The sequence below is a fragment of the Meriones unguiculatus genome, chromosome 21, assembly GCF_030254825.1.
Source record: "Meriones unguiculatus strain TT.TT164.6M chromosome 21, Bangor_MerUng_6.1, whole genome shotgun sequence".
In the NCBI taxonomy this organism is placed as follows: domain Eukaryota; kingdom Metazoa; phylum Chordata; class Mammalia; order Rodentia; family Muridae; genus Meriones; species Meriones unguiculatus.
Window position 1 is genome coordinate 4,374,820 of NC_083368.1, and position 18,757 is coordinate 4,393,576.

The following is an 18,757-nucleotide window of genomic DNA, read 5'->3' on the forward strand; positions in this document are numbered from 1 at the left end:
ATCAGAAGGAAGGAGAAGAGGACCTCCCCTATCATTGGCCTTGGGAGGGGCATGTGTGAAGAAGGGGGAGAGAGGGTGGGATCAGGAGGGGAGGAGGGAGGAGCTTTTGGGGGGATGCAAGTGAATAAAGTGTAATTAATAATAAAAAATTAAAAAAAAAAGAAAGAGTGCTGTGCTGTGAACACCTGGTGATTCTCCTTTTAGGTTTTCTTGTGTGACATCTAGTTTGGAAACGTGTGACATCTAGTTCTACAGGTTTTGCTTGGTGCAACTTTAAACCTTTGGCCTCATGGTTATCTAGTGAGGTGTAATAGGAAAGGTGGATAGCCATAGCCAGTTTCTGTTGAAGAAAGGGCAGAGAAGTTGGAGGGAACAGTAACATAAATACAGGCTCATCGTGTGCTTGAAACCTTGCTGGCCACGTCTGAAACGTTGCACAAACCTGTTTTATCTGGCTGGCATTAGAGCAGGTCACAGGTATGCCAGAAACTATCTCCTCCCAAGGTCTCTAGCCTGCTCATCAATTCCTCTAGTCTCCGGAGTCAAGGCAATGTGGTGGGCACCAGAAGCAAACCTGTGAGGAAGGACCAACCTTGCCTGTTAGCTCTGGCTAGTAGTAATGGGCTGGTAATAGTCTGGCTTTGTGCAGGCTCAGAGGAAAGTTTGAGAGTCCCTTAAAGACTATAGGGCCATTCATGTCATCTGTTGTTATGGTCATCTGGGCTGAAAAAATGCCTCTGATTAAAAAGTGACCAGAGCCAATGAAGTGAAACCTTTGCTTTACTGGGGCAATAGATACCCGCCATTTGGTTCTGAAGAATCAGCTGTGATTATAAAAGACCAGTGTCATTGAGATGAGTCTTCTGGGAAGTATTTACTTAGAGTCAGCGCACAGAAGCTATGGCCTTTGTGCTGGCATCTGAATGTGATAATGTGGAAAGTCTCCCACAGAGCAGTGGTTTGGGTGACATAAAAGCTGCAGAAAATGGCAGGACTGCAGAATGAATGACAAAGACAGCATCAGTGGTGTGGCAGAGCTGGCCTGAGTCTATGAGATGAACTTTGTGTGCTGCGGAGGGCAGAGCCAGAGAAGTGATGTTTTAGAGCCTTTTAGAGCCAAAAGATTGTGAGCGAACCCCCAATATTAAAGCCAATTTTTCTGTGCTCTGACTGTGATTGTGCCCTGGTTCCAACTGTAGGCTGATTTCTGAAAATGGTTGTTTCTGAATTGGTAGGTGGATGGGTCCCAGAATGAAGCAGGTGACTTGGCTCCCGGGCTCAGTACAATAACTAACAGGCTGGAGTCTAGCCATCTCCTGCATCTGGCTCTGTCTCTAGTTAGTGACTGATTATTAGATCACATGAGGCTAGAGCAGAGCAGCACCCAGCTCATAGGTAAATGAAGCTTCTGTATGATTTGCAATTTTCTAAAAGAAGAAATTGGGAGTGGTTAGGTCCTGGGCCATGGGTAAGGGGTGGGAATACCACTACTCAGTTCAGTCTCTCCTTGGGATAAACTCTAGTGCCCTGGCTGTTTCCTATTGACAGAATGGAAATGATCACTTTATGTACTGTCTTATGTTTTCTATGAGGTTGACCTGGGCACTTACCAAACTCCACAGTGTTAACAGTCTGTACACAGACAATATTAATTTGTTATGTGTGCAGTTTGGGTTTTACTTTCTTTTATTATGGTGCTGTTGCACTGTACTATCTTCCAAATCAAAGAAATGCCATTCCATCAATAGTGTTGACTTGTGAAAGGTCATCACAGATAGGTTTGTTGACAGTTCACTGGTCAGTGTTATTATGTTTTGTAAGATGGCTGGATGTTTTTCCAGAACAAAGAAGAGAACTGGAAAGTGTAAGGAAATTACAAGTGTCTGAGCAATTTATATAAGGTGTATAGAAGGTCAAAATTCAGTATATGGATGTAAACTGAGTTATTGTTTTTTCATAGTAATTATAAGGCCTGGCTCAAAGAACAAAAATCTACGCCTAATCAAAGTTTATTTAAGTGTTTGGTTTTTATTTAAATATACACAGTGCTTAAAAGTACCAGACTGATAAAACTGACCTTTTGAGTGTTCTATAATCATAGTCAGAGGCTGTACTAATGTGGTGATCGGAAAGATTCCCCTCCTTTCCTTCTGAGGTCAAGCAGGTCCCAGGAGACTGTGGGAGCATCTCTCAAAAATGTTCTGTGACTGTCACCTATTCTCTTGTGGAGGGAAGCCATGGAAATCCCACCAGGTAAGCTCTAACCAGTGCCTAACCTACGAAGACAGGAAAAGTTCCTCTGTGCTTCCATGTGACTCTATGGTCCAGCAAGGCCTTTGGCATATCTCCACATAGCAGGAACAATTGGTAAAAGGAAGGGTAAGGAGTTAGATGTTCCTTCCTCTCAAGCCCAAGTGTCATTGAGGATAAGCTCCAAAAATTACCTTGCAGGAAAACATAAAACTTACGAGTTTTGGCCACTTAAACACTCAGCAGCAAAGTGTAGCTGAAGAATTAAGATGATGGTGTACTTTTGTGAGATTTTAATGGATCACACCCCCTAAACATTAGGCTTCATATAGATGGTTATATGTTGTGTAGACAACTGTTCCTTACTTAAGATTTTCTTTCTGATTAAAAAATAAAAAACAAAAACAAAACAACAAAAAACACTGTGCAAAGGTAAGATACCATGATCTTGACTTGATTCCACATTGTAGCCTCCCTATAACCAAATACAGGCCCAATGTTGTTTTAAAATAATAGTTAAAGTTCTCTCCCTCCCTACACCTCCTCATCTGGGTAGGACTTCACACTGATTTCTAGCCATCCCATCAGCTCTCAAATTTCCTTAAAGCAGATTCTGAATTCATTGTTCTCAAGACCATCTATGTGGGGGAGACTTTCCTAGAAATAGTTGCCCTACTCTGGGTTATACTGAACTGGCCTCTGGCATTCTCCTCCCCTCTCCTTCTGTCCTTCTGCTTCTACAAATGAGCCTGCTGATGGATCCCAGGATGCAATGCCCACCAGAACTTTGCTGCAGGATCCTGGTCCAGCTCTAGGAGTCCATCTCATTAGAGTTCCCTCTCTTTGGACCAACAGCCCCTAGACTCTGACCCCTCATGACAGGCAGTAGCTAGAGCAACCACACACACACCCAACAGCAGGTAGTTTGATCTCTAAAAGGGTAAAATAAAGGATAGACATAGGTAGATTAGGAATGCAAAAGTAAGCCTTCTGAAATGAGGAAATAGTGACTTCTTGTTTTGAAAGACATCATTTTGGGGAAACATCTGTAAGGCATGGGGATGAACGCACAGACAGAACCAATATGGTAAAGTGGAAGACACAGGGGCTCTATAAAACATCCAAGCCAGTGTCTGTTTAAAGGATTAGAGCCTTAGGACTTGCCCACCCTTAAATGTATAAAGATGTTACTTTTCTTTTTTCTGTGGCTTGGTCTCTTGGCCTTCTGTCTTTTCCAGTGGTTCAATTATTTGTTTATGCCAGAGTACCAAGTCTGCAACGCCTAGACAACCACTGTCATACACACCCCTCTGTTACACTGTTGCTACCGATGGAGATTGAACTACTTTGCATATTTGAGAATAAGGAACAATTTACCTTCAAGTATCTTGGTGACACCCTGACACAGTATCTGAGCAGGAGAAAGCCATGTGTGGAAATTATGTAGTAGGGAATGGTCACATAAATGCTGGATGAGAGGTTTAGCCAATGAGGACTGTGGTCTGTGGAGGTGTTGTAGATGCTGCAGAGTTTGTTTGTCCAGTTCTTGTCTCCTTGAAGGAATGAGTTCAGTAAAGAGACACTTTGAGCCAGTTTACTTAGCAAATCAGCAGATGCAAAGTGAAGCAAAGTAAACACTCCTAAGAGACTTTGGAATGCCCTGCCCCAAGGCAAAGAGCACATAGGAGGGTCTGTGTTGTGGAATTTAAAGAAGTTCTTATGAGTATTTATGATGTGAGTAGTGTATTTGTCCCAAATTGTGGTGAACTGTATCTGCTTTTAGGTTTTTTCCTCCATGATCACCCACAAAACAACCAACCAACCAACCAAACAAACAAAAACTCCCAAACCAGAAAGGTGTTAAAACTACAATACTAATGTTGGTATATCATAGATGTAGATCCATGCTAGTGCACACATATGAGCTGATACAGTGGGGGATAACCGAACTACAGCTTCAAAGATATCCAACCATAAAGGGACAGCAGCAGCCCCAGCTACCAAGATGCAATTACCACACATATAGTTTCTTGTCTATAGGGCAGTCTAGACTGGTCCTCTTTCTAGACTATGTGGAGGTTTCCTTATAAGCCATTCCATAATTTTTTTGCAATTAGATACAAGAATATGGAAAACAGCAACAGGGCCTTAGGTACATTCTTGGGGGTTAAGCAAAGAAGGGTCTCCAGGAATGAGCTGGAGCCTGGGGAAACCAAGACCAGCTTTGCTGTTTTGCCAGAGCTCTGACCTTCCTCTTATATATGCTCAGTCAGGTTGGCTGCATCATGCTTGATGCAAGGTCATTCATTTCACATCCTCATTGTTCTCAACATCACATTCACTTTTAAGTCATGTATCTGTTTTCCTATAATAAAAGGGAGTCCTTGGTGGTATCATTCCTGGATTGTATGGGGCAAATGCCATTACACTTTGCTGACTGATAGTCCTGAGCCTATGTGGCCACTGGCTCCCCAGATTTCTTCAGTCTCCTCCCTCTGCAGTGAAGTTTCCTGGGGGATGGGTTCTGCAATCACTGACACTGGCAGGCTATCTAATTTCCTCATCTCTTCCCCTGCAGTGCAGAGCTCAGGGCTCAGTTTTCTTACTCAATCTCCAACATACTCCGGGATGCCACTTAGCTTGGAGGTTTGCTATCCTGGGTGCATAAATTAGGAGGCTTCTGGGGTGAATGAAAATCTGCCTAGTTTTTCCAATAAAAAAAAAAGAAAAAGAAAAGAAAATCTGCCTAGTGCATAGCCTGCAAAGCCAAGAGTGCTGCCAGTACTTAACAATGAGAAGCTTCTAAAGTGAATGCAGCCTAACGTTGACAACGTACCTGTAGCCAACTCTGCCCTCAGCCCACATCTCTAGCAGCAGTTTTTTAGTGTGGCAGCACAGACTTCAGGTATGAACCATTATCTCAGCCCCAGAGCTGATAGAAAACTGTATTAAAGGACTTAGAAAATGGCCCTATCATTTGCCTTTTTTCTTTTTTACTATATTCTAGTATTTTTTACATTATTTTATTTAAAATTTTGTGTCTATAACTTTTATTTTTCTTGATACCTTTATAAAAATTATTTGTGTATTTTTCTTTATTTCATAATGAGGTTTTTAATTTTCTTATTTTCTCTTTTTTTTCTCAATTAACCATTTATATTTTTAAAATTTCTCTTTGCTTCTTTTTTTCCTGCTTTAATTTGTTCTGTCTCTATTACTTTTATGTTCATTAATTTTAACTTCCTGGTTTATTCTACAGTATGTTCGCCCTTTTCCCCCCGTGGTCAATAGTGAGGTAGTAATTGCCATTAACTAGTGTTGGTGCTGTTGTTTTCACAGTGGTTTATTTGCTGTTCTCTGGGTGGTTCTGTAGAATTGAACCACCAAAAGGAGGTTTTCACAAACATATAAAATCAGAAGAGAAATTCATCCCAGTAAATAAAATTGCAATATAAAAATGTAAGAAATATTAAAAAGAAAGGGAACATGATTCCTACACAAGCTCTTAATTCCTCAATAAATGAATCCAAAGACATTCAAGTAGTTGAAATACCCACCAAAGAATTCAAGAGTCTAGATTTAAAATTATCTGTGACCTTAAAGAATCCAACAGAATAATGATGCAAAGACATCAATTCAACAATATTAATTCAGTAAACCAGAGAATCTTTAAAATGAAAAAGGGAGACATTACATGCCTCTCAATTGGAACCCTAACTGTGAATAATATTAATTTCCCAACTAAAAATATTGATGATTAGATTAAAAAATAGATTCAACTTTTGGTTGTCTGTAAGAAATTCATCTTTCTCACAAACACAAAAAACATACTGAATGTGAAGGTGGAGATGATATTCTAAGACAACATATCTGAAAGCAATCATAGCTATCGTCTCTTATATGACAATGCCAGCCTAATTCAAAATTAGTTAAAAGGGATAAGGAAAATCTGTACATATTATTAAAAGGGTGAGTCCATCAAAAAGATATGTGAGATCCAACTTCTACAACTAGCCAGATCCTTGTCTTGTGCCAGGGCCCAGCCAGGCAAGGCTACTGTATTCTCCTAGATACCATATACTCTGTCTGCTGTTAAGACAGCTCTCAATTCTATGTCTACCAGATTTAGCCCAGGACCCACATGAAGTACCCATGCCTAATCTGCTCAGGCCTGCCCATACCACCCACAACTTCAAGGTGTGGGCCAGGACATTCTGTGTACCAGCTCAACCCACTATGTCAACCTGACTTCATCCCATCATGCCCATAGCCAAACTTCAGGCCCAATCCAGTCCCTTTTTCCTTTCCATCCTAGCCTGCTGTGCTCATATCAGAAACAGAAATGAGAAAAGAAGTCTACATGACCAGGTCTCATCACAAAAATATAAATAATAGGAAAGAATGAGACTAATTTCCTTTAAAATCCACCATTTATCTAAGAAATGTCCTCCAGTGATAATTATCTGCATGAATACTATGGCACAGAATTTTTAAAAACAAAACAAAACAGAAGTAAACAAGAACAAATCCATCAACTTTATCAAAGAACTCAAGGAACTTCAAAGAAAATAAAAATAAATAAATATATAGGTAGATAAACAAGTCAGTTCTAAAAACTAAAACTAATGAAGAACTTTAAAACTGAATTCAATAAACAGAAATATTAAAGATAACTCAAGTTAAAATGAAATTTGACTTTTAAAATTTAATAAAAACAATTAGAAAACTCAAATGAAATTCTTCTAGATAGAATGGATAAAGTAGAAAATAGAATATCAAGTGTCAAAGATAAAGCCAAAGAACTTTAAAGCGAGCAAAAATACTAATTAAAGCCATTGTAAAGGAACATGCAGCAAATGTGGGACATCAGGAAAAGGCCAAATGTTTGAAGTATGGGCACAGATGAGGGAGAAAATTCCCAGGTTAATGTCATAGACCAGATCTTCAACAGTTTCTAGGAGAAAACTTCCCTTAAACATTCACACAGATGTAAGAAGCAGACAGAATACCAAATAGACAAGCCCAGAAAGGAAACTCCCCATGGCATACCATAAAATACTAACTATACAGGAAAAAAGATGTAGTATTGAAGCTTCAAAAGAAAAACCACAAGTCACATTAAAAAGAAATAGCTGGTTCACCCTAAATTGATTAAAACTTGAATCAACCTCATTGATATCAGGACACACACAAGGCTTTACACATCTCTCATTTTCAATGTCATTCAAAGCTCTAGCTGGCGTAGGAAGGGAAGAGAAGGAAACTCTTCTTTGTAATAAATACAAATAAGAAAAGAAGTAAAATTATCCTTATTTGCAGATATGATACTATACATAAGAGAACTCAAAACTTCTGCCAGAAAACTAAAAACAATTAACAATTTCAGCAAAATGATAGTAGTTTTTTTTTATATAGAAAATAAACAACAGCAACAAAAACCTTGCTAAGAGTTGAAGAACATACTCCCCATTCATAAAAGCCTCAAAGAAAATGAAATATTGTTGAATAAACCTAAATAGGTGAAGAATCTTTACAATGGAAAACTTTACATCTATGAAGAAAGAAATTAAAGATGGATTGGCAGAATTAATATTGTGATAATGGTCATTTTACCAGAAACTATTTATAAATTCAGTGCAATTCCAATCATAATCCCCATCTCATTCTTTACAGAAAAAGAAAAACACTGTACTAAAATTTATTTGGAGCCACGAAGGACCCCTGATAGCCAAAGCAATCCTGAGGAAAAAAGAAAAAAAATGCTGTAGAGATTACCATTCCAGACTTCAAGACAGAGCCATAGAAATAAAAACAATATGATACTAGCTCAAACGCAGATTCATAAACCAATAAAACAAAATCAAAGACTCAAAAATGAGTATTCACGTAATTTCCACCGTCTAATGTTTGACAGTGATGGCAAAAATATATCCTTGAGGAAAGAAAGAATCTTCAACAGATCATGCTGGAAAAACTGGATGTTCACATGTAGAGGAATGAAATCAGACCTGTATCTATGACTGTGCAAAAAAGGGTGTTATGTGCTAATAAACAAATAATGAGCATATGCATACGTGTTCACAAAATTCTAACAAAAGAGCTACGTGAATCCAATGACTCTTAGCAAGTCAAGAACTAAGGCCTTTTCCTTAATAGGTTTACTTGAGTTTAGGAGAGACAACAGACAGAGAGTGAGAGCAAACGAGAGAGAGAGAGAGAGAGAGAGAGAGAGAGAGAGAGAGAGATTCAGATTCATTCCACAGGTTTTTGACTCTAGAGAACGCTGACTTACACACTCACTAACTGTTAGCTGCTGTGCTATCCTCTCCCCTCCAGCTCCTAGTCACTTTTAGTGTCATCCCCAGTGTAACCAGCTCTTAGTATAACCAGCTCAATCTGATCCTCTCCAACAGAGTAACAAAATAGATAGAAACATCTGAAAGAAGTGCTAAGTGTTTAGTTTAAATATTAAACTGCAATATAATGGCATCAAAATGAGTTAGAGAGGGCTGCTTAGGTAGGTTTAAAAGAAAGAGTAGGCTCACACATCGTTTCTGTCTCATTTCTGCAGCTGTAGTAAAACAACTTAGGGGGCAAAGGGTTTGTTTTAACCTATAATTCAAGTTATGGCCCATTATTTCAAAGAAGTCAAGGTAGGAACTTCAAACAGCTCAGTAGCATCACATCCACAGTCATGAGCAGGGAGAAATGAATGAAGACATGTGCACTTGTTCACTTGCTTGTGCGTGGCTCAATTTCACAACTTTTATGTAGTTTAGAATCCCATGCCTAGGGAATGGTGCTACCCACAGTTGCCTGTGTCTTCTTACATCAGTTAACTCAATGCCCCAATACAACGCAGATAATTCTTTATTGAAATTCTGTTTCCAGGTGATTCTAGGTTGTGACAAGTTGACAGTTAAATCTAACTATCAAGCACATACCTTGTCCTGTGTAACCACAATCTTTCTGTTTAGGCATCTGAGCCTGTACTGTGCTACTATGCCTACTTTTCTTAGCTACTATAAGTATGGGTAGGGCCCTTCATACACCCGCACACAGACATCTGAAGCTTCTGGAGAGTTGTAGTCATCCAGAAATAATAAGGGCCATCAAAATTCTTTGGTGAGAGCAGGACCTCCCAGTTTAAGAATAATGTTTTCCCATCCTTATAATCTGGACTATCTGAATTGCTGTGCCCCTCCTTAATATGGGTACCCCATGCCCCATGCAACATATTTTCTCCAGTACACTCATTATGGTGGAATGTTTCTAATCATGGTTAATTTTAAATGACTTTCCTGATGGCATTTTCTTTAAGATATCTTTATTCTTTATACCACAAACACTTTACTTATTTATGTTGATAAGCAGAGCTGTTTCCCTGTTTCAAATGGTCCCAGTGTCCACATTCCCACAATCAGCTATTTCTTCTGTCAAGTCACAATATTTTGACTCTGCTTTCAATACCACCATCATTTTTCATGTCTTTGTTGTTATTTCATCTTTGCTAACCAATTTTTTTATTTCAATTATGAATTTTTGTAACATGTTCTCTATTAATTACTGGTAGCCAAGGAGGCAACATTACAACATCTAATTTTCTGTGAGAAGCACAGATGTCCAGTGATATTCTACAACAGAGAGAAAGTAATGCCACCACTGGTCCAAGTATGGCTACTCAAGTAATGATTTATAAATAATAGAACCAGTAATAAGTGGAGTTTGTACTTTGTGATTTTATTCAGTAATAATCTGTGGTAAACAACTTGGAACTGTTGGTGAGGGGAGAGGAACTGAAATGCTTAGTCACTGAGGGTAATGCACATATGCTATTTAGGTAATGTTTTATAAGACAGCGAACTAGTTGTGGAGTTTGCCCTTTGTACTGTTATTCACAGTTAATATATTCTGAAACTTAAGAATTGAGTCCTGTTGCTGTGAGTCTGGTTTATGTAACTGTTGATACAAACAAAAGTCAAAAGAGGATAAAATGTAGTTCATTCTAGATGACTATGAATGGCTATGGCCTGGGACCACAGATTCAGGTTGCCCAAGTACTACGTTATAATGTGGTTGAAATAATCCACCCGAGATATTTTATATCATCATGCTTATATTAAGAAAATTAAGAGTATAGTGAGTCTTTTATTTAACCTGCTGACCAAGCAGGCTAGTAACTCAGAAAGGCAAGGTAGTGAAGCAAGGTAGGGTAGAGTTTTTAAAGTCAAGAGGCTGAGGTCACATCACATGAGTGTAACCTCCCAAAAGGGAAGGAGGAGAGCTTTGATTAGTAACATATAGTACAATTGGATCCTTTCCCAGAAGGGAAGGGGGAGACCTTTAATCTGTAAAACATCTTAGAAGCAACCTTTTTCAGAAGCTCAGAGAAACCATTTGTTTATATGTAGAATGAAGGTGGGGGTCAGGGGCCGGGGTCAGGGTAATTTGACTTTTCCTAAGCCACTTCATCTTAGCAGTTTCATTAAGTTTTTATAGTAACAGAACAAAGAAAGTCATAAACAAATAAGCCTTAAAAAGTACACGGGTAGGAATTAGGTAAAATTAGAAGATAGGAAATTACAGAGACATGAGAGTAAAATTTTGACCAAGAGAAAAGGTGTGGTCTGCCTGGATCTGATGGAGTCTGGAAACTTCAGGCATCATCTTTGGGCTAAAATTGGCTACAGAAGCAATGCACACTTTCTAAAGTATACTGTTCCATCTTGTTGTGTAAATTATACTCTGTAAACAATGTTAAGAGTCGGTGGGTTTGGAGATGTTACATTTAGAGATGTAACTTGAGAGTGACTAATATCCTAGCTTGTAAAGACACTTAATCATGACTCTTCCTGGAGTAGTCCATGACCGGTGTTGGACTCTCCTTCCTCATTCTTGAAAGGTTAGTTGCCTAACAGGCTCAGATGGATTGAAGCTCTGGACAGTAGTATTGTCTTCACTGATAACACCTGTGAGCTCATAGGCTCAGAGGCACTTCTGGTAAGAGGATCAACACTCCCCTTCAAATAGTACCTACTACATATGGACTTCAGGGTAACTGACCTCCAGGTAGAATCTTCTGCCCCAACACTGTTCCAAGCAATAAACTTCCACCACACTCCCCTACCCCATGTTTAATAGTCTGATATTTAGGTTGTGAGACAGAAGTGTATTTTTAGAAATCTTCATTTCTGCTAGCTGATAGTGGCAGAACAGTTGTTGGTAGAGCACAGAGGTACAAAATGAATTGCTGTCAAGGGACCTTATGACGGCCTACAATACTAGGCTAATCAGGTCTACATAATGAGCTCCAGGCTAGCCAGGACTAAATGGGGAGACCCTGTCTCAACCAAAACAAAACAAAAACTAAGATAATTTGGCTCTAGGCCAAACTGTCCTGCCTTCCTCAATCCCGGAAGGATTAGCCCACCAATCAGCTTTGTGAAATCTTTAAAACAGGTACAGCCCCCTCCCCCAGGTACTACACTTCATGTAACAAAACTGTAATATCTGAGTGTTAGGTATTTCAGGCTGTCCATGTATCTAAAAATGAGTTCAACCTGGACTATAGGAGGATTTCTGGTGGTTAGATAGAAAACAGAATTCCTCAAGAATGTTTGCTAATGATTCCCATCTGCCAAAAGGAGTCATATTTGTCTTACTTCTAATGGAAGGGACATATAAAACCTGTGGTTTCATAGCAAAGGTCATGCTAGCCTCCGGCTTCCGCAGTGTCACCAATATATATTACACATTTCAAAGTCCATGCTAGCTTGTAGCCTTCTCTCTTCCCCAGGTTTTCCTCCTCCCAGATACCTCCATCTTCTCTTTTTAACAAGGTTTTCTCTCCTGCCCCAGCTGTTCTTCTTCTCTCACAGAAATAGTCTTGGTCATTTTTAGTCTGTTTTTTCTTTCTGTCTGCTCCAGACTCTTCCAGATGCATCTAGATATTTTCTTTCTTTTACGCACACTAAAAACCTTCCCCTCAACTATACCACAGAGCAGCCATGTCAGCAGTTTCTTTACTGAACCCCCGGGGCATACACTGGACTTTGTGCATATTAAACTGCAGAGTGGAATGTTTACACACACGTTAAGGAGTTCTTAAGATACAGGAAATTGTGATGGAGCATCCAAGTCTGAGAGAAAATGGAAAAAGAGAGAATTGGGGAGATATGAGGAAGGAAAAAAAAAATCCCTTAATCCTGGAATATAGTTTGCTTCCTACTGACAGAGGCAGGAACCCTCCGACACCACCAGTTTTGCCAAAATTGTCTCTGGAGACAAAGTACATTTTGCTAAAAACACCTCGAACAATGAACAGTAAAAACAACAAGCTAACTATGCTTGCTCAGGACAGAATGTTATTTGTAAAGTGAGTATTAACATATTAACTCCCCTCAGTTACCCTTAAGTCTAAGCAATCCATCTCATAAAAACACCTCACAATTGCATTTAAAAGAGAAGTCTTTAAGATAGGAAAAAAAACAAGAAAATCAACTCATATATTTTTCTATATTTTAAAACTTATTTAAATGTAAGCTTTTAGGTCCAGCAGGCTAAATGGATAAAGACGCTTGTGAAGCTTGTTATCCTGAGATCAGTTCCAAGAAACTACACGGAGAAATAGAACTGACCCTTTCGAATTGTCTGGTTTTTACACACACACACACACATTAAAATGTTAAAATTTTAAGATTTTAGTAATTATTAAACTTTGTTGTAAACTATGTCTTCAGCAATAAAACTTGTAGAGTCATTTTAAAGATAAAGAAAGATAATAAAGTAAAACCTGATGTGAGATCCTGGGATCATGTGGGCTTTGTTCTTTTCATCAGTGACTGTATTTCCATTAACACCCGTGTTTAAGAAAACTCTGATAAACATGTCCTTAAACAAACAACTCAGCTTAATGCTAGCTAATTTTAAAATCTTTTTTTTTTATTGTAAAGCCAAAAAATCTAGCTTTACTTTAGTGGGATTCTTGAGCAGGGGTAGTGGGTGGGGGAGATGGGAAAGGGGACACTGACAAAACGTTCCAGATTGCTGTGTTCCACAGTGCCCACATTTTTGTTGTTGTGATATGGTTCATCAACAGTGCATTGATTCCAGTCTTGAATAAAACAAAAACTGAAGAAAAGACGGTGCCTTACCATGTAGCTTAAATGCAGTTTGTGGTTGTGTACATTTTAATTGGCCAAATAAATCCCAAAAATAACAAATAGCATCAGCCTCACCACCCTTTTAGATAAGAGTTAAGAACTTCCTGAGAAGATGTGGAAAGTCCTTGCCTTGGGGCTGGGTCATTGATCCAGGAAATATTTAGCTATTGCACAGATGTCTTGGAAGTTTGCCTCCACCTCTGGCGTCAGCCAAGGTCCATTCATAGCAATGGGCTATCTGTTTATGGAGTATCTTAAACATTCCTAACCAACAACCCAGAAAAAAGCTTCTCACCTTTGATAGTGGGTTTTTGCTAGATGATCTTTGGCTATTTGAAGAAATATTACCAGCCTACATGAAAGACTTTATTTAAATGGTGTATGTATATTAATACACAAAAATATGCATTTTGTGGGATTTTTATAGGTAAATAGTTAATAGTTTGATATTTTATGACTTTTGCCCAGTTCTTATTGTTATTTCACCTGCCTCTGTCTTTTTTTATGTAGTTCCCTCCCTGGCTCATCTCTAAAGAGTTCCTCTTTTCCCATTTCCCTGTTCAGATCACTTATATGCTGCTATTCTTCTCTCTAGTGCTCCCCTGCCTGCTTCCACCCAATAGTCCTTTTTTATTTTCCTACTCTCTACAGTTATTCCAAGATATGTACTTACATCTGAAGACTTGAAGCTCGGAGCCTACAAAAAGGGAAAATATGTGGTATTTGTCTTTCTGGATTCGGACTCCCTCATGTAATGTGATCTTTTCTGCCAATTTACCTGCTGAATGCATGATTTCATTTTTCTTCACAGCTGAATAGTATTGCATGGTGTATGTGTACATTTTCATTTTTCACTTTCTAGCTATTGTGAATAGAGCAGCACTGAACATGGCTGAGCAAGTATCTATGGAATAGAATGTCAAGTTCCTTGGCATATGTCAAGAAGTGGTAGGTACAACTGGGACATTTGGTAGATTCATTTTTTAGCTTTTTGATGACTCTTCACACTGATTTCTATAATGGCTGTACAAGTTTGTAATACAACCAACAGGAAATCAGAGTTTCCTTTTCCCCCCACAACCCTTCCAGCATTTGTTCTCAGATGTTTTGTTGATCTTTGCCATTGTGAGAGGAGAAAGATGAAATTTTAGCATTAATTATTTCTAGCAATGATTAATTTCTTTTTGAGATGTTTCCTAGCCATTTTCTCCCCTTTCTTTTGAGAACTCTCTATTTTGGTGCCAGACCCATTCTGTTTTTGTGTTTGTTTTCTTCTTAGTTTTAAAAATTCTTTTTATAATCCAAGTATTAATTCTCTGTAGAGCTAGCCAAGATTCTCCTCATTCTGTGGGCTTCCTCTTTACCCAGGTCATTGTTTCTTTAGCTGTGCAGGGGCTTTTTAGTTTAATAAAGTTCCTCTTGTCAGTTATTGGCCTTAGTTCTTAGGCAGATAGAATCCTATTCAGAAAGCCCATTCCTACACCTCTATCATAAGGGGTACTGCCTATATTTTCTTCTAGCAGTTTCGATGTTTCAGGTTTCACATTTAGATCTTTGATCTATTTGGAGTTTTTGTCAGTGATAGATGCAGGGCTAATTTTATTTTTCTGCATGTGGACATCCAGTTTTCCCAGCCAATTTGTTAAAGATGTTTTCCCCCTACTTATGTTTTTGGCAACTTTGTCAAATATTAAATACCTGAAGTTAAAGTGTACTCTCTTTGGAGTTTTGATCTTATTCCATTAGTCTACAGGTCTGTTTTATGTACCGTGTTGTTTTTATTACTATGGTTCTGCAATATATCTTAATATCATGAATGATAATCCTCCAGTATTCTTGTTTTTGTTCAGGATTGTTTTGGCCATCGGGGGTCTTTTGTGACTCTATTCAGTCAACTTGTGGACTGAATAGAGTCAGCTTGGAGAACTGAAAACATTTGTCTTAGTTGATGTTCTATTGCTGTGAAGAAACACAATGACCAAGTAAAAAGAAAAATATTTACTTGGGGCTGACTTACAATTTCAATCCATTATCTTCATGGTGGGAAGCGTGGCAGCAAACAGGCAGACATAATGTTGGAGAAGGAGGAGAGAGTTGTTCTACTTCTGAATAAGCAAGCAGCAGGAAGAGAGAGAGAGAGACACTAGGCCTGGCTTAAACATTTGAAACCTTAAAGCCCAACCCCATTGACATAATTCCTCCAACAAGGCCATACCTCCTGATAATGTCACTCCCTGGTGACCTACAATTCAAAGCTTTGAGCATATGAGCACCATTCCTATTCAAATCACAACACTATTGATACATAAAGTTATTATTGAAATATGTGTCATGGTATTGTGGTCATGGTGTTGTTGTTTGCAAATTTTGTGTTTTAATAATTATGATTTTGCAATTTCTTTTCACAGTATCTTTGCTATGCTCAGTCTCTTTTTAGCAACGAGACCTCTTGGAACTGAAAAGCTTCTGTCAAGCAAAGGATACTGTCAAAGAACAAAATGGCAGTCTACAGACTGGGAAAAGATCCTCAACAACCCTACATCCAAAAGAGGGCTAAGATCCAAAATATATAAAGAATTCAAGAAATTAAACACCATCAAACCAAATAATCCAACTAAAATTGGGGTACAGAGCTAAACAGAGAATTCTCAACAGAGGAATCTCAAATGGCCAAGAAGCACTTAAAGAAATGCTGAAGGTCCCTAGCCATCAGGGTAATGCAAATCAAAATGACTCTCAGATTCCATATTATACCCATCAGAATGGCTAAGGTCAAAAACTCAAGTGACAGCACACATTGGCAAAGATGTGGCAAAAGGAGAACACTCCTTCATTGCTGGTGGGAGTGTAAAATTGTACAGCCATTTTGGAAATTAATCTGGTACTTTCTCAGAAAACTGAAAATAGCTCTACCTCAAGACCCAGCTAACAAACACTTGGGCATCTACCCATAAGATTCTCTACCATACAATAAGGACATTTGCTCAACTAAGTTAAAAGCAACTTTAATTGTAATAGTCAGAATCTGGAAACAACCTAGGTGTCTCTCAACCAAAGAATGGATAAAGAAACTATGGTACGTTTACACAATGGAATACTACTTAGCTATTTACAACAAAGGAATCCTGAAAGTTGCAGCAAATGAGTGAAACTAGAAAAAAATCATTCTGAGTGAGGTAACCCAGGCCCAGAAAGATACACATGGTATATACTCACTTATAAGGGGATATCAGCCATATTACACAAGCTAACCATACTACAATTCACAAACCCAAAGGAGATAAGTAACAAGGATTACCCAAGGAAGGATGCTTAAATCTCACTAGAAAGGGGAAATAGAATAGACAGTGGACATGGATGTGGCTGAAGATAAGGAAAAAGGTAAAAGAAATGAGGGTGGAGTTCAGACCTGGGGAGAGTGGGAGCAGGAGGACAGAAAGAGAAGAGAAACCGTAGGCAGGGCCATCTCTGTGACAAACTGGAAATGTATGACAGGGTAGGATATGATGGTTACTTTAGCTGAGACCCCAAGTAGTTGGGTCATGGAGACTGAAGACAACACCCTCTAACTAGACAGGACTCCTAGAAAAAGAAGAAGATCACAAAACCTTCTACAAAAACTTTCACCCAAAATTTCCCCTTCCTTCAAGATGTGCAAGAATAAAGGTAGAGAGCAGAAGTTGAGGGAATGTCTAACCAACTTACCTGAGACTCACCCAATGGGAGAGAGCCAACTCTGCCATGCTTGCAGATGGGAGCCTAACATAGCTGTCCTCTAAGAGGAGCCAACTAGCAGCATGTCAAAACAGATGTTGAGATGCAGTCAACATTGGGCAAAGCATGGGGAGTCTTATGGAAAAGTGGGGGAAAGAGGAGAAGGACCTGGATGCTACAGAAGCTCCACAAGAAAACCAACAGAGCCAACTAACCAGGGCCCAGGTGGGCGGGGGATGTGGGACTGAAGCACCAATCAAAGAACCATGCATGAACTGGACCTGGGCTTCCTACACATATATAGCTGATGGGCAGCCAAGGGTTCATGTGGGTTCTCTAGTAAGGGGAGCTGGCATCATCTCTGACATGGACTCTGTTGCTTGCTTTTTGATCACTTCCTCCTGGAGGGCCCACCTTGCCAGACCACAGGGTAAGAGTGTCCTGGGGTAGACTGATAGGATGGGGTTTCTCTTTTCTAAGGAGTAGAAGACTGGGGAAAGAAGGAAGAGGGAGAGATAGTGACCAAGACAAGAGGATGGAGGGGGCTATGATTGGGATGTAAAGTAAATAAATAAATAAATACTTTAAAAGTTTCCATTGAGCTGTTATTCTTAAGGGTTTTCCTTTATGTCATTTGTGTTTTCTTCTCCTACAACTTTCAATTTGCTTTCTTTGTTGTATAGACTTAGTGTTTTAACTATAATATGCAATGGGAAGTTTCTTTCTGGTCTTGTCTATTTGATGTTCTGTGTGGTTCTTGTTTCTGTGTGGGTTTATCTTTCCTTTGTTTGGGTAAGTTTTCTTCTACAATCTTTTTGAAGAGCTAGTATATGCCATTGATTTAGGACTCTTCTTCCATATAATGCAATGCTTAGGTTTTTGTCATTGTGTTCCTGTTTTTTGTTTGTTTGTTTTTGTTTTTAATTTTTTATGTTCCTTGCTTATTCGATCTAGGTAGTTCATTTATCTTCAAGTCTTGATACTCTGTCTTCTCCTTGATTCATTCAACTTTTAAGGCTTTTCTTTAAGTTTTCTAGTTGAGTTATTGTGTTTTTCAAGTTCATCTTCTTCATTTTCTTTTTCTGATTTCCCCCTCCCTGGTAGTAGAGTCTGTTTCCAACGGAGCTTCTCAAGCATTGTTCAGCAATCCCCGCCTCTATCTCCCTCTACTTACTTTTCTATGTTGTTCCTTTTTAGCACATAACTGTGGCTTGTACCTTGAATGATATTATTTAATATATTTTACCCACAAAACTGTGGGTCTTCATTAGGGCAGGATCAGGCTGTTTTCCTTATCATGCTCTCTCTGTATCTAACATAGAGTACAGCATACACAAACTCTATATAATATCTATAATGTTTGCTGGAATTTAGTCAATGAATAAATATTTGTTGAATGATTAATATTTTATAAATAAATGAATCACTCTTATTTTGATAGGCTACAAAATCTCTATCAGTTGAGAAAGAATATTGAATACGATTTTGTAGTAAATAATAGAGCATCAAACACTTGTAAACTTCCTGGCTAAAAGTTTCATTCCAGGGGTTAATGATTTCAGTCAGAATAATGACTTCAATCCTTCCTCCTGCTGAGACATCTGTTCTTGTGTATTCTGTGTTTTGCTTCC